The following is a 14,947-nucleotide window of genomic DNA, read 5'->3' as shown; positions in this document are numbered from 1 at the left end:
CTGCCTCCTCACCAGCTTTGTCTTCTCTGTCGTCTTGCCTTCTCTGTCGTTATGTGTGACATCACCTACCCTGTTGTCTGTCCTTTCCGTCTTGTCTTGTCTTTCTCCCTCTCTCTGTCTTTGTTCTCAGCATGATGTAGCCGATGCAGACTCTGCGGTCATTGTGTCGTGGGTTCACTGTGTGCGGCTCTCACAAATTTTGAATTGTTATGATTAGTCTCCATATGTGATGCTGCGGCCCATGGCGCAGAACAGTCAACGTCTGTCTATGCCGTTTAGAGTCATCGTTTGTTGCCTGAGTAACAAACGCTGGCATTAACGTGCTGGCATGTTTCTTTCATTTTTCACTCTTTTATTGTTTTCCATTTGATTGTTGATGTGGTCACTTGGTGTCGTGATGTCTCAGTTTGGCTGTTTGTTTTGTCTTCTTATTGCTGTGGTTGGTGTACAGAGCTGAGCGCCCGGTGCTTTCCCACCTTCTGTTCTGCTGTTGTGGTTCTTTTTCTTGTTTTGGTTGCCGTGGGGTTAATCTTGTTGTTGTTTTGGTTGCTGTGTGGAGCGAAGCGTGCCACCGCCCTGCCCTGCCCTGCCCTGCGACGCCCTCATCAAGGTGGCACTGGGCGTATCTGCTGGGTGTCTGCAGCAGCAGCATGTTGCGTAAACATGTCTCATCACAGATGGTGCAGCATGCCTCTATACACATGGCTTCACGGACGACATTAGCATCCTCTCTGATTCCCCTCTCCTCTCTCTCTCTCCTCTCTCTCTCTCCCCTCTCTCTCTCCTCTCTCTCTCCTCTCTCTCTCTCTCCTCTCTCTCTCTGTCTCTTGCTCTCTGTCTCTTGCTCTCTCTCTCTCTGTCTCTTGCTCTCTCTCTCTCTCTCTGTCTCTTGTGTCTGTTGATGTCTGTCACTCCCTGTATCTCTTTCTGCCTTCTGCACCTGCTGGCCCCCATCTAGGTGTGCCTAGCTGTCTGTCTCTGTCTGTACATCTTGCCTGTGTCTCTGTCTCTGTGTCTGCACTGTCTCTGCTCACCAGTCCTGCAGACCAAAGTCTACCAGCACCTTCCTATCATCATGTCATCAGTTCATTCATTCACCTTACTTGTTTTTCTTTCCTGCTTTGCCAGTTAGTTTGTCAAAGATTTTAGTCACGCACGCATACTTTTTGGAGCTCAGCCAAGTTGAAGAGAGTCAAATGAAGCTGTAACTCCTGCACATCTATATTACAGAAAAGTAGTGCACCATAAGAAACTAACTTAAATCAAATGCAGGTATGGACAAGTTGAAAAGATTCATGTCTAGTCGCCATTTTTTCCTTACATGCCTGCGGAATTACCTCGCTGTCTTTATTGGTATCTGCACTTCCTTTTGTTTGGGTCTGCTTGTCTACAGTGAGAGTGAATTGAGATGAGCAAATGAAAAAAGCAAGACCATTTGCTTTTATGTTCAACCTCAGTTTCATATGCTTTTTTATTAACTTTGCACGTGTTTTTTTTTCTTTTTCATTTTCATTTTGCCTGTACAAATACAGTAGGGGCCTACCGTGCATCTGAAATGAAAACTCTGGAATGTATTAGATAGCTAAATAAATGCCTCTCCTATCATGGGTATTATTTATGATATCTGATTATGCCAAGCAGCCAGCCAGAACAACCTCCATCTGGCCCTGAATGTTCCCAGATCCGCCTGGGACCTAGTGTTTTTATTTTACAGCTGTAAGACCATTGCTGCTGTTTCCTCGCTACCGCTACGGTGTGAGATGGAGGCATGTAGTCAGTCAGAGGGTGGAGGAGTGAGATGGAGTCAGTCAGAGGGTGGAGGAGTGAGATGGAGTCAGTCAGAGGGTGGAGGAGTGAGATGGAGTCAGTCAGAGGGTGGAGGAGTGAGATGAGGCATGGAGTCAGTCAGAGGGTGGAGGAGTGAGATGGAGGCATGGAGTCAGTCAAAGGGTGGAGGAGTGAGATGGAGGGATGGAGTCAGTCAGAGGGTGGAGGAGTGAGATTGAGGCATGGAGTCAGAGGGTGGAGGAGTGAGATGGAGGCATGTAGTCAGTCAGAGGGTGGAGGAGTGAGATGGAGGCATGGAGTCAGTCAGAGGGTGGAGGAGTGAGATGGAGGCATGGAGTCAGTCAGAGGGTGGAGGAGTGAGATGGGGGGGTGGAGTCAGTCAGAGGGTGGAGGAGTGAGATGGAGGCATGGAGTCAGCCAGAGGGTGGAGGAGTGAGATGGAGGGATGGAGTCAGTCAGAGGGTGGAGGAGTGAGATGGAGGGATGGAGTCAGTCAGAGGGTGGAGGAGTGAGATGGAGGGATGGAGTCAGTCAGAGGGTGGAGGAGTGAGATGGAGTCAGTCAGAGGGTGGAGGAGTGAGATGGAGTCAGTCAGAGGGTGGAGGAGTGAGATGGAGGCATGGAGTCAGTCAGAGGGTGGTGGAGGAGTGAGATGGAGGCATGGAGTCAGTCAGAGGGTGGTGGAGGAGTGAGATGGAGGCATGGAGTGAGTCAGAGGGTGGAGGAGTGAGATGAGAGTAGTGTCAGTCAGAGGGTGGAAGAGTGAGTTGGAGGGATGGAGTCAGTCAGAGGGTGGAGGAGTGAGATGGAGGGATGGAGTCAGTCAGAGGGTGGAGGAGTGAGATGGGGGGATGGAGTCAGTCAGAGGGTGGAGGAGTCAGATGGAGTCAGTCTGAGGGTGGAGGGATATGAGAGGAGGATGAAAAGAGGAAAAGTAGGGCAGAGAGATGGCTGCCTCCTGCAGTCTTCTGGGTGCTTTGTGGCGGTACCTTAGCTGGTTGGTGGCAGCAGCTGACAGGGAAGTTCTGCTCAGTTCAGTGAACACGCTTTATAAACTGAGTCAGCCAATTCAGCACAGGTGTCCTGAAGTGGTGGACTGGGAATGAAGCTATCTGTCAAGTGAGACTTCTCTGATATGACAGAGAATTTGCAACGCCCACACCCTTCAACCTCCACTAGAGGCTTTTCCAGAAGCTTTGTAGAACCCCCAGCGGCGAATGTTGGGAGACCACCATGTAGGCTAATATTATACTGTAGTGCATAAAGAAATCGTTTTATAGACGACAACAACAAAGAAGAAGACTATAGATAGCCTCAATCTACCTCAAAGATGTCACAGGAATCAGTCTGCTCAGATCAGTTCATATATTTTAATAGGTCTGGCTTTCCAAATATCAGGCTTACTGTCAACAAGAAATCTTACTCAAAAAGGGATTATGTATATACAGTATACGGTGGCTCAGTGGTTAGCGCTGCTGCCTCACAGCAAGGTCGTGGGTTCGAACCCTGGTCCGTCCCAGGTCCTTTCTGTGTGCAGTCTGCATGTTCTCCCTGTGTGGGTTCCCTCTGGATGCTCCGGTTTCCTCCCTCCATCAAAGACATGTATACTAGGGTTAATATTCCTGTCAGTGTGTGTGAGACACACTGGCAATTCTAACTGGAGTCCAAGGGATAGCAGTTGAAAGTTTGCCATTTGGCTAACACTGCCGCATTTACAGTAATGTTCATTAATTAATTAGTCATGTCTTTGTTTTATAATATGTGCTCTTAATGTTTGCTTTCATACATGTTGTGTTTTGCTTTTGTGTTTTAATGTTTCCTTATGTGCTGCTTTGTGTTCCTGTCTGTCCTTTTGGCTTTTGATGATGTGATTTGCAACTGTATGCTTTGACACATGTGCTTTTAATATTTGATTGTGTGTCTGGTTGAAACTGTATTGCTGCTATCTTGGCCAGGGCTCCTTTGAAAAAGAGATCTTGTCATCTCAATGGGCCTCACCTGGTTAAATAAAGGTTTAATAATAATAAAAAAAAGAATTAATGTGCATTGTCCCTCAAATAAATAAATATATACACCATATACTATATCATATAGGCTACATGCTTCATACAGTATACATCATTAACTACATCATATACATCCTATACCATACCACACACAAGCATGCTCATGCCTATGGGCAATTTAGAGTCTTCTATTCACCTGAGCACATGTCTGTTGACTGTGGGAGGAAACCCACGCAAACACAGGAAGAACATGCAAACTCCACACCGAAAGGATTCAAACCCATGTGTTGCCATGAGATGACATGCTAACCACTAAGCTACCAAAATAGTCTTGTAATGCACATGTAATGACCAGTGTGTAAGAAATAGAACAATATTTCTCTGCATCCAAACTAGTTTGGAAAACATGCAAATGTTTGTATTTTTATTTCTGGACTAATCAGAAGAGAAGGTTGAACCAGAAACGATCTGGAGCTGAAGCCGTGTTGTGCTGCCACTGAACAATGTTACTATCGTTAAGCTGAAGTTAACACAGAAGTGGCTTTATTTGTTCGCTCCGGTCGTTTTGTCTGTATTTGTTTACCATGAGGCTGCAGGTATCTTGAATTGAAAATATATAGCCAGCATATTGCATCTTGACTTCTCATCTCATTGTAATATATTTTGGACAGAACACAGATAACAATAAACAGAGACAAATGGATTGCGAGGCAGAAGATTCTTTAATAACATTTCAGCTTTATTAGATAGTATTCAGTGGAGAGAGGTAGCAAAGGTCAGAGGGAGGGAGGGTGGTCACATGCAAACAAACCATGTGATTCACACTCCTGACGTCACCTGTCTCCACAAACCTGTGTTCACTTCCCACCCTGCATCAGTACCAGCACTTCTTTAGTTCAAGCCCCATTGTAGACTACAGCAAGTACGCCAGTATTTGTACTTGTAAGTGCTGAATTACTGTTCGCAGGCCTTCCTCACTACAACTGTTCAAGTTTGTTTCACGTACGTGTACGTGTGTGTGTGTGTGTGTGTGTGTGTGTGTGTGTGTGTGTGTGTGTGTGTGTGTGTGTGTGTGTGTGTGTGTGTGTGTGCGTGCGTGCGTGCGTGCGTGCGTGCGTGCGTGCGTGCGCGTGTCTGTGCCTGCGTGTGTGATCACATGCTAACCTGACCGGCCTCATCTATGTGCCTGCGTGTGTGCGTGTGTGTGTGTGTGTGTGTGTGTGTCTGTGTGTGTGTGTGTGTGTGTGTGCGCGTGCGTGCGTGCGTGCGTGCGCCTGTGCCTGTGTGCGTGTGTGATCACATGCTAACCTGACCGGCCTCATCCATGTGCCTGTGTGTGTGTGTGTGTGTGTGTGTGTGTGTGTGATCACATGCTAACCTGACCGGCCTCATCCATGTTTCATTACAACCCTATAGGTCCTAGAATTAGGACAGTTGCATCAATTCTTTAAACTAAGAGAGAGAGATGGGGGGAGAAGAAAGAAAACCCATTTCATTCTCAAGACCTTTCAAATCCCTGTGACTGCTGTCCCTTCAAAACACACACACACACACACACACACACACACACACACACACACACACACACAATGTGGATACAGTACCTAGAAAACTACAGGCAGATATACACAAAGCTAGATGGTACGTGCATGGATACTTCAATACACTACTAGTCTAGTACTACACATGCAACCTTACTGAAATCCTGTTAAGTTATTACAACAGGTCTTCAGTTGAGCAAAGAGCACGGAATACCACACACACACACACACACACACACACACACACACACACACACACACACACACACACACACACACAGCTTAATCCATGCTGCTGGCACAGTAGTCTTGGAGCAGCTGCCTTGCGACGCAAGGTGAAATAGGCATCATCTGGCTACCGAGAAAAGCCTGTCAGTTATCACACATTTGGACAGACGTGAGCACACACACACACACACACACACACACACACACACACACACACATCACACAGACGTGCAAACACACACACGTCACACAATTAATTATGGAGTAAGATGTAGAGATTGAATGGAGGTAATCTGACAGGCCATCTTCTTTCTCTTTGTAACAAACACTCAGGTTTCACAGGGAAGAATCCAGCCTCATGCATTCTTAACTCTAACTCTATCAATAAACAAACAGAGCAATAAATAAACCACCAAGTTAGTTACAGCAACACAACAGGCAGCAGGCAGGCGGACAAAGCTGATGAGGGTCCTCTTTGTCTGTTATTTGGAGATATTCTGAACAACAATGTATGCAGTCATAAACTGGAGACGTTGATTATGGATGGGGTGCAGGGATTTAGGAGGCAATTTGCAGCAGAACATGGTGAAGGCAGACAGCAGCAGACAAAGGCAGTCTGGAGGAGAGAACATGATGGAGGCAGACAGCAGCAGACACAGGCAGTCTGGAGGAGAGAACATGATGGAGGCAGACAGCAGCACAGAGGCAGTCTGGAGGAGAGAACATGATGGAGGCAGACAGCAGCAGACAGAGGCAGTCTGGAGGAGAGAACATGATGGAGGCAGACAGCAGCAGACAGAGGCAGTCTGGAGGAGAGAACATGATGGAGGCAGACAGCAGCAGACAGAGGCAGTCTGGAGGAGAGAACATGATGGAGGCAGACAGAGGCAGTCTGGAGGAGAGAACATGATGGAGGCAGACAGCAGCAGACAGAGGCAGTCTGGAGGAGAGAACATGATGGAGGCAGACAGAGGCACTCTGGAGGAGAGAACATGATGGAGGCAGACAGAGGCAGTCTGGAGGAGAGAACATGATGGAGGCAGACAGCAGCACAGAGGCAGTCTGGAGGAGAGAACATGATGGAGGCAGACAGAGGCAGTCTGGAGGAGAGAACATGATGGAGGCAGACAGCAGCAGACAGAGGCAGTCTGGAGCAGAGAACATGATGGAGGCAGACAGCAGCACAGAGGCAGTCTGGAGGAGAGAACATGATGAAGGCAGACAGAGGCAGTCTGGAGGAGAGAACATGATGAAGGCAGACAGAGGCAGTCTGGAGGAGAGAACATGATGGAGGCAGACAGCAGCACAGAGGCAGTCTGGAGGAGAGAACATGATGGAGGCAGACAGCAGCAGACAGAGGCAGTCTGGAGCAGAGAACATGATGGAGGCAGACAGCAGCACAGAGGCAGTCTGGAGGAGAGAACATGATGGAGGCAGACAGCAGCACAGAGGCAGTCTGGAGGAGAGAACATGATGGAGGCAGACAGCAGCAGACAGAGGCAGTCTGGAGGAGAGAACATGATGAAGGCAGACAGAGGCAGACAGAGGCAGTCTGGAGGAGAGAACATGATGGAGGCAGACAGAGGCAGTCTGGAGGAGAGAACATGATGGAGGCAGACAGCAGCAGACAGAGGCAGTCTGGAGGAGAGAACATGATGGAGGCAGACAGAGGCAGTCTGGAGGAGAGAACATGATGGAGGCAGACAGCAGCAGACAGAGGCAGTCTGGAGGAGAGAACATGATGAAGGCAGACAGAGGCAGTCTGGAGGAGAGAACATGATGGAGGCAGACAGAGGCAGTCTGGAGGAGAGAACATGATGGAGGCAGACAGGAGCAGACAGAGGCAGTCTGGAGGAGAGAACATGATGGAGGCAGACAGAGGCAGACAGAGGCAGTCTGGAGGAGAGAACATGATGGAGGCAGACAGAGGCAGTCTGGAGGAGAGAACATGATGGAGGCAGACAGCAGCACAGAGGCAGTCTGGAGGAGAGAACATGATGGAGGCAGACAACAGCAGACAGAGGCAGTCTGGAGGAGAGAACATGATGGAGGCAGACAGCAGCAGACAGAGGCAGTCTGGAGCAGAGAACATGATGGAGGCAGACAGCAGCACAGAGGCAGTCTGGAGCAGAGAACATGATGGAGGCAGACAGCAGCACAGAGGCAGTCTGGAGGAGAGAACATGATGGAGGCAGACAGCAGCACAGAGGCAGTCTGGAGGAGAGAACATGATGGAGGCAGACAGCAGCAGACAGAGGCAGTCTGGAGGAGAAAACATGATGGAGGCAGACAGCAGCACAGAGGCAGTCTGGAGGAGAGAACATGATGGAGGCAGACAGCAGCAGACAGAGGCAGTCTGGAGGAGAGAACATAATTGAGGCAGACAGCAGCAGACAGAGGCAGTCTGGAGGAGAGAACATGATGGAGGCAGACAGCAGCAGACAGAGGCAGTCTGGAGGAGAGAACATGATGGAGGCAGACAGCAGCAGACAGAGGCAGTCTGGAGGAGAAAACATGATGGAGGCAGACAGCAGCACAGAGGCAGTCTGGAGGAGAGAACATGATGGAGGCAGACAGAGGCAGTCTGGAGGAGAGAACATGATGGAGGCAGACAGCAGCAGACAGAGGCAGTCTGGAGGAGAGAACATGATGGAGGCAGACAGAGGCAGTCTGGAGGAGAGAACATGATGGAGGCAGACAGCAGCACAGAGGCAGTCTGGAGGAGAGAACATGATGGAGGCAGACAGAGGCAGTCTGGAGGAGAGAACATGATGGAGGCAGACAGAGGCAGTCTGGAGGAGAGAACATGATGGAGGCAGACAGCAGCAGACAGAGGCAGTCTGGAGCAGAGAACATGATGGAGGCAGACAGAGGCAGTCTGGAGGAGAGAACATGATGGAGGCAGACAGCAGCAGCACAGAGGCAGTCTGGAGGAGAGAACATGATGAAGGCAGACAAGAGCAGACAGAGGCAGTCTGGAGGAGAGAACATGATGAAGGCAGACAGGAGCAGACAGAGGCAGTCTGGAGGAGAGAACATGATGGAGGCAGACAGAGGCAGTCTGGAGGAGAGAACATGATGGAGGCAGACAGCAGCAGACAGAGGCAGTCTGGAGGAGAGAACATGATGGAGGCAGACAGCAGCAGACAGAGGCAGTCTGGAGGAGAGAACATGATGGAGGCAGACAGCAGCAGACAGAGGCAGTCTGGAGCAGAGAACATGATGGAGGCAGACAGCAGCAGACAGAGGCAGTCTGGAGGAGAGAACATGATGAAGGCAGACAGAGGCAGTCTGGAGCAGAGAACATGATGGAGGCAGACAGAGGCAGTCTGGAGGAGAGAGAACATAGGCAGACACAGGCAGTCTGGAGGAGAAAACATGGTGAAGGCAGACACAGGCAGTCTGGAGGAGAAAACATGGTGAAGGCAGACACAGGCAGTCTGGAGGAGAAAACATGGTGAAGGCAGGCAGTCTGGAGGAGAAAACATGGTGAAGGCAGGCAGTCTGGAGGAGAAGAGCAAACATGATGGAGGCAGACACAGGCAGTCTGGAGGAGAAAACATGGTGAAGGCAGGCAGTCTGGAGGAGAAAACATGGTGAAGGCAGGCAGTCTGGAGGAGAAGAGCAAACATGATGGAGGCAGACACAGGCAGTCTGGAGGAGAAAACATGGTGAAGGCAGGCAGTCTGGAGGAGAAGAGCAAACATGGTGAAGGCAGACACAGGCAGTCTGGAGGAGAAAACATGGTGAAGGCAGGCAGTCTGGAGGAGAAAACATGGTGAAGGCAGGCAGTCTGGAGGAGAAGAGCAAACATGATGGAGGCAGACACAGGCAGTCTGGAGGAGAGAGAACATAGTGAAGCCAGACAGCAGGCAGACACAGGTACTCTGGAGGAGAGAGAACATAGTGAAGCCAGACAGCAGGCAGACACAGGTACTCTGGAGGAGAGATGATTCCTATGGAGAGATGTGCAGCACCAATAGGATTGACTCTGTGGAGTCCAAGCTACTGGGATTTGGGAAACAGGATTAGCTGCTGTGTATTATGGATGTGATGGTGGTAGCTTGCTCAGAGGAGTCACGTTGTGTGTGTGTGTGTGTGTGTGTGTGTGTGTGTGTGTGTGTGTGTGTGTGCGCGCGCGCGTGTGCGTGTGTGTGCGCGCGCGCGTGTGCGTGTGTGTGTGCATGTGCGCACACACATGCTGATCTACACACTCACACACAGCACACACGTCCAGCGCATGCACACAAACGAGAATAAGGACACACTACCCACACAGATAGATACTCAAAAATGGGCACAATCAAAAGGTATTAAGGTGTGAATGTGCTTACACACGCGTGTGTGTGCACACACACGCGCGCACACACACGCACGCACGCACATACACACCTTGTCATTCTTCTGCCTCTTTCATTAACCTCCAGTCTGATCCCCCTTAACCTGTTTTCAATCGCAGCTCTCAGAGAAAAGCAATTGCAACACTTTTTTTATCGTAATAGCCCTGGTTGAACTCCGGCATGAGTCATTCTTATAAAGTAGAAAACACACACACACACACACACACACACATGCGCACACACACACACAGTTTAGCATAACTTGTTGAAGCGAACAACTTCATCAACATTTCATCGTCCTCTGCGAGATTAATTAGGATCCAAGGCAGTTGCTACAGTGTGCAGTACACAAGCCTTTCTGATAATTAGCCGTGAATTGAACTAAATTACATGCGGCAGACTTTGCATCTCCATCATTAGATCAAAGAGACAAATAGATTTGATTTGTCAGCTATAATCAAAGTCATCACTTACTTTGCATTTGGTAAATACAAATATATCACACATAGTTAAAGTGTTTTGGAGAAACACTGTGTTTGTGCGAGTGTTCTCTTGTGTGTCCCAGTGAGTGTGTGTGTGCGTGTGCGTGTGCGTTTGTGTTAATGAGGAAGAAGGATTCCCTCCTCTTCACCCCCTCCGTCATTGCTACTGTGCTGAGGTCCTCTTCACAGGCACGTCACAATATTTACATGATCATGAACTATGTGAGAGATGGGAAGAGCTGGTGTGCTCTTGTTGTAAATGAGTATGTCTCTGAGGAGTAAACATGTGTGTGTGTTTGTGTGTGTGTGTGTTTGTGTGTGCGTGTGTGTGTGTGTGTTTGTGTGTGTGTGTGTGTGTGTGTGTGTGTGTGTGTGTGTGTGTGTGTGTGTGTGTGTGATCAGATGTTTCATGCTAACGTGCTGGTTCTCAGACTGATGAGATGCATTGCGTGTAAGTAACACAGAGTGCATGATGATGAAAAGCACGTTCACAACATGCATGGTTTGCTCTCATCCAGCCAGCGTGCGCTGCTGTAACGTGTGATCCCTCCACACTAATGTGCAGCATGTGCTGCAGCCATATGGAAGCCTAAGGGAACACATTTCACTGTGGTTGTAAACGTTTGCAAAATGTACTCGCATCTTGTTATGTTGCAGAGCTTCTCTGTGAGATCCGTAAGAGTGATCTTGTTCACATTCCATCCATGTTGACATGTCAGTACATTCATTTATAGAAATAAAGTTCAAAATCGTTAGTCCAACTGTTACAGTATCAGTATACAGGGTCTCCAGTATACCAGTGGATAGGGCCAAGCTCATCATACTGTATTTATTGTACCATGGTGTGTTTTGCCCCTGGATTTCACCTCCAGACTAGCACATGCCTCCTCTGATACATGTGCAGTCCCTAGCCGCTTCTTTTCACCAGACAGTGAGGAGTTTCCCTGGCAGGACGTAGCGTGTGGGCAGAGATGCTCACAAGTCATTTTTTGCAAGTCCAAGGCAAGTCTCAAGTTTTTGAGTTGTAGGCAATGTACACCAGATGCGTTACGGCTGCGTTGCGGATCCGGCAAAACTGCCAGATCGACTCTCGCCCATGTTAATTGATGGGCAATACATGCGGTATGGAAAAATCACGCACCTGTTCTATTTTTGTTGGATCCCGCATATGTCTAACATATTACATGAGTGTGTTCAAAGAACAGGTCTGTTCATAGCTGTACCGGAGCCGTACCGCATCTGTTCCGGAGGTGGTGTACATTAGCCCTTAGAGTCCAAGTCAAGTCTCAAGTCTTTGAGGGGCAAGTCCAAGTCAAGTCTCAAGTCTTTGAGGGGCAAGTCCAAGTCAAGTCTCAAGTCTTTGGTCACAAGCCCAATCAAGTTTCAAGTCTCTTATGGATGAGCATTCTATCATCTGCTGGATGCCATCTGGTCTGCTTTGAACACTGCATAGCTAAGACTAGGGAATTCAAAGCATGTACTGTATAATTATCCTCACTCCTTTATCTATTAGCATAAAGTATTGGCATTGATTAGTTGACATTATTATTAGTAGGCCTTTCCTTAATGTTAATACACACAAAAATAAAGATTGTTCACAAGTCGCAAATCTCAAGTCGAAGTCAAGTCTCAAGTCTTTGAGGACAAGTCATTGTGTGTGTGACTTAAGTGTGGGAGGATCACGCTATTCCCCCCAGTTCACCTCCCCACGAACAGGCACCCTGACCGACCAGAGGAGGCAGTAGTGCAGCCACCAGGACACATACCCTTAATGTGGCTTCTCATCCGCAGACGCGGCCAATTTGTCCCTGTAAGGACATCCGCCCAAGCCAGGGGTCACACGGGGCACGGCCCTGCGACCCTCGTGTTGGTAGGCAGGGATCTATTATTTTTAACAAAATAATGATCCAATAAGAGCATTAGTCTCTCTCACTGTTGCATGAAAGTGAAAACGTATTGATTTATAGATTGTGTTCAAGTCAATTGCATTTGTAATGTGCCAGCAATAGGGTTCACTCTCTTGCATAGATCATTAACAATAGCATTAGATACAGCTGATTGTTTCACAGCCTGGGATGTTGATTTACTGTTTCACATGCAGACTGAATGTTTCTAAAGCCCCTTTCAGAGTTGGAGAAAACAAGCTTTTTGTGGGTCTGTGTGAAAGCTTCAGCATTTTTCAGGCCAGCAGGGGGGAAAAATGGCTTTGTGTTGAGGCCAGAGTGAAGTAACTCTTGTGTGTCAGAGGTGCCTTCAGGTTTCCAGCATTCAGTGTTTCCATGGTATCCTTGCTTTTATTGAAATTCTACTTTCAGTAATATGTGTTGTACGTGTGAAACTGGTTGTTTGTATGGCTTGGAATTGTAATTCAATAACCATTACAGCAGATTGCCTACCAAGAGGATATAATTTATTTCTGTTATGGTATGATGCAAGGGTTGAAGTACAGTGTAATTACTTACATTTACTCATGTTACTGCAGGCTACTTTTTGTGTACTTGTACATTTTTAGTAGTTTTGTATTTTTGTTTTCTACATTTGGTCAGTAATTTTACTTTTACTCATATATATATATATATATATATATATATATATATATATATATATATATATATGACAGATTGTGGAGCTGTGGTAACTTACTGTATCAGTCATCAGAGAAGAGAAGAGAGATCTGGCTTTCCTTTCTGCACTTGTCCACATTTTCTGATTGAAGGTTGAACTCTGTCCTCTCCTCCTTTTAGAATTGCATGGAAAAGATCACGTGTCACAGCACTCTCTTCTCAAAAAAGTCACAGTTACTCTACTAACAGCACTTCTACTTGAGAAGGACGTTGTAGTTCTAGCACTTTCCACCACTGGCATGATGCAATATGTAGGCCACACAGCTGAACACCATTTGCAGCTCCAAATTACCCGTAAACAGCCAGAATAGCTGGAGGAAAGATTAAATTGGAAAAACTAAATGCTGGTCTTCAGTTGAAAGCCATCAAAACTTCACACCTTGTCACATTGTTGGATTCTACAATAGCTGCCTTCATCCAAGCAGGATGATTGGCCAAAGATGTATTCCAACCAAAAGTTTTCTGTTCATATGACTCTATATTTTCACCTGGAATCAGATTATTTTCCCTGTTTAGACTGAGATGATCTGTCAAAACAGGTCAAATCTGTGATCTGTGCCGCATGTTTCCTCTCACCATGAAGAAATTGCCGTGTGGTGTTGCAGGTTGCAGCAACTCTCAAGCGTTGCTTCATGTCTCTCCTCCCGACCCATCTCCCCCGTCACTCACCCAGGTGTACTGTGTACTGTATGTCCACACCCGTCACTCACCCAGGTGTACTGTGTACTGTACAGTATGTCCACATTGTCAAGTATCTGCTGAGTATCGAAGCAGAAAGGCTTTAAAATAATGTCGTCTTCAAGAGGTTTCTCACTTGCCACATCAAATCAGCTCAGTACATCATTATGTTGCAGAGTCTGCTCTGTTTGTAGGCAGTGAGTCTAGCTTTGCGTTATTTCTGAAAAATAAGAAATGAACCCAGAGAAGGCAAACAAGAGTCACAGCCCTATGTTTTATTCATTGTTCCTCCACTCTACGCTCATGTTTTCACTCATTTCACTGTTGGTTGCAGTGAACATTTCAGAGAGGGCTCCATGCCGTCAATCGCTTCCTCCACCATCTGCCGGTTTGGTGATGGTACGGTCAGATGGTCCCCAGGGAGCAGGGGACCCAGTCAGGCTTGGGGCCTGCCTGCGAGGCCCCTTAAGCAGACAGCGCCACCAGACAGCCTCCTCAGGCTACTGCGTGACCCGGACGCTGACCCCATCCCCGCTCAACCACTGACAGTGACTTAATGACTTCGCTAAGGCATACTAGTGTTATATGGGAGCTTGAGATTTGTGGTTTTTATTACTGTCTGCTCTGCTCATTATTGCTCTGCTCAGAATTTTAGTGAACGTGACAAGGGTTTCCTTCACCTTAACATGTTACTGTGCAGGTTAAGATGTTACTGTGCAGGTTAAGATGTTACGGTGTTAACATGTTACTGTGCAGGTTAAGATGTTACAGTGTTAACATGTTACTGTGCAGGTTAAGATGTTACAGTGTTAACATGTTACTGTGCAGGTTAAGATGTTACAGTGTTAACATGTTACTGTGCAGGTTAAGATGTTACAGTGTTAACATGTTACTGTGCAGGTTAAGATGTTACAGTGTTAACATGTTACTGTGCAGGTTAAGATGTTACAGTGTTAACATGTTACTGTGCAGGTTAAGATGTTACAGTGTTAACATGTTACTGTGCAGGTTAAGATGTTACAGTGTTAACATGTTACTGTGCAGGTTAAGATGTTACAGTGTTAACATGTTACTGTGCAGGTTAAGATGTTACAGTGTTAACATGTTACTGTGCAGGTTAAGATGTTACAGTGTTAACATGTTACTGTGCAGGTTAAGATGTTACAGTGTTAACATGTTACTGTGCAGGTTAAGATGTTACAGTGTTAACATGTTACTGTGCAGGTTAAGATGTTACGGTGTTAACATGTTACTGTGCAG

This window comes from Poromitra crassiceps (assembly GCF_964638095.1).
Source record: "Poromitra crassiceps genome assembly, chromosome: 10".
NCBI lineage: Eukaryota > Metazoa > Chordata > Actinopteri > Beryciformes > Melamphaidae > Poromitra > Poromitra crassiceps.
This window is presented reverse-complemented; position numbering follows the sequence as displayed.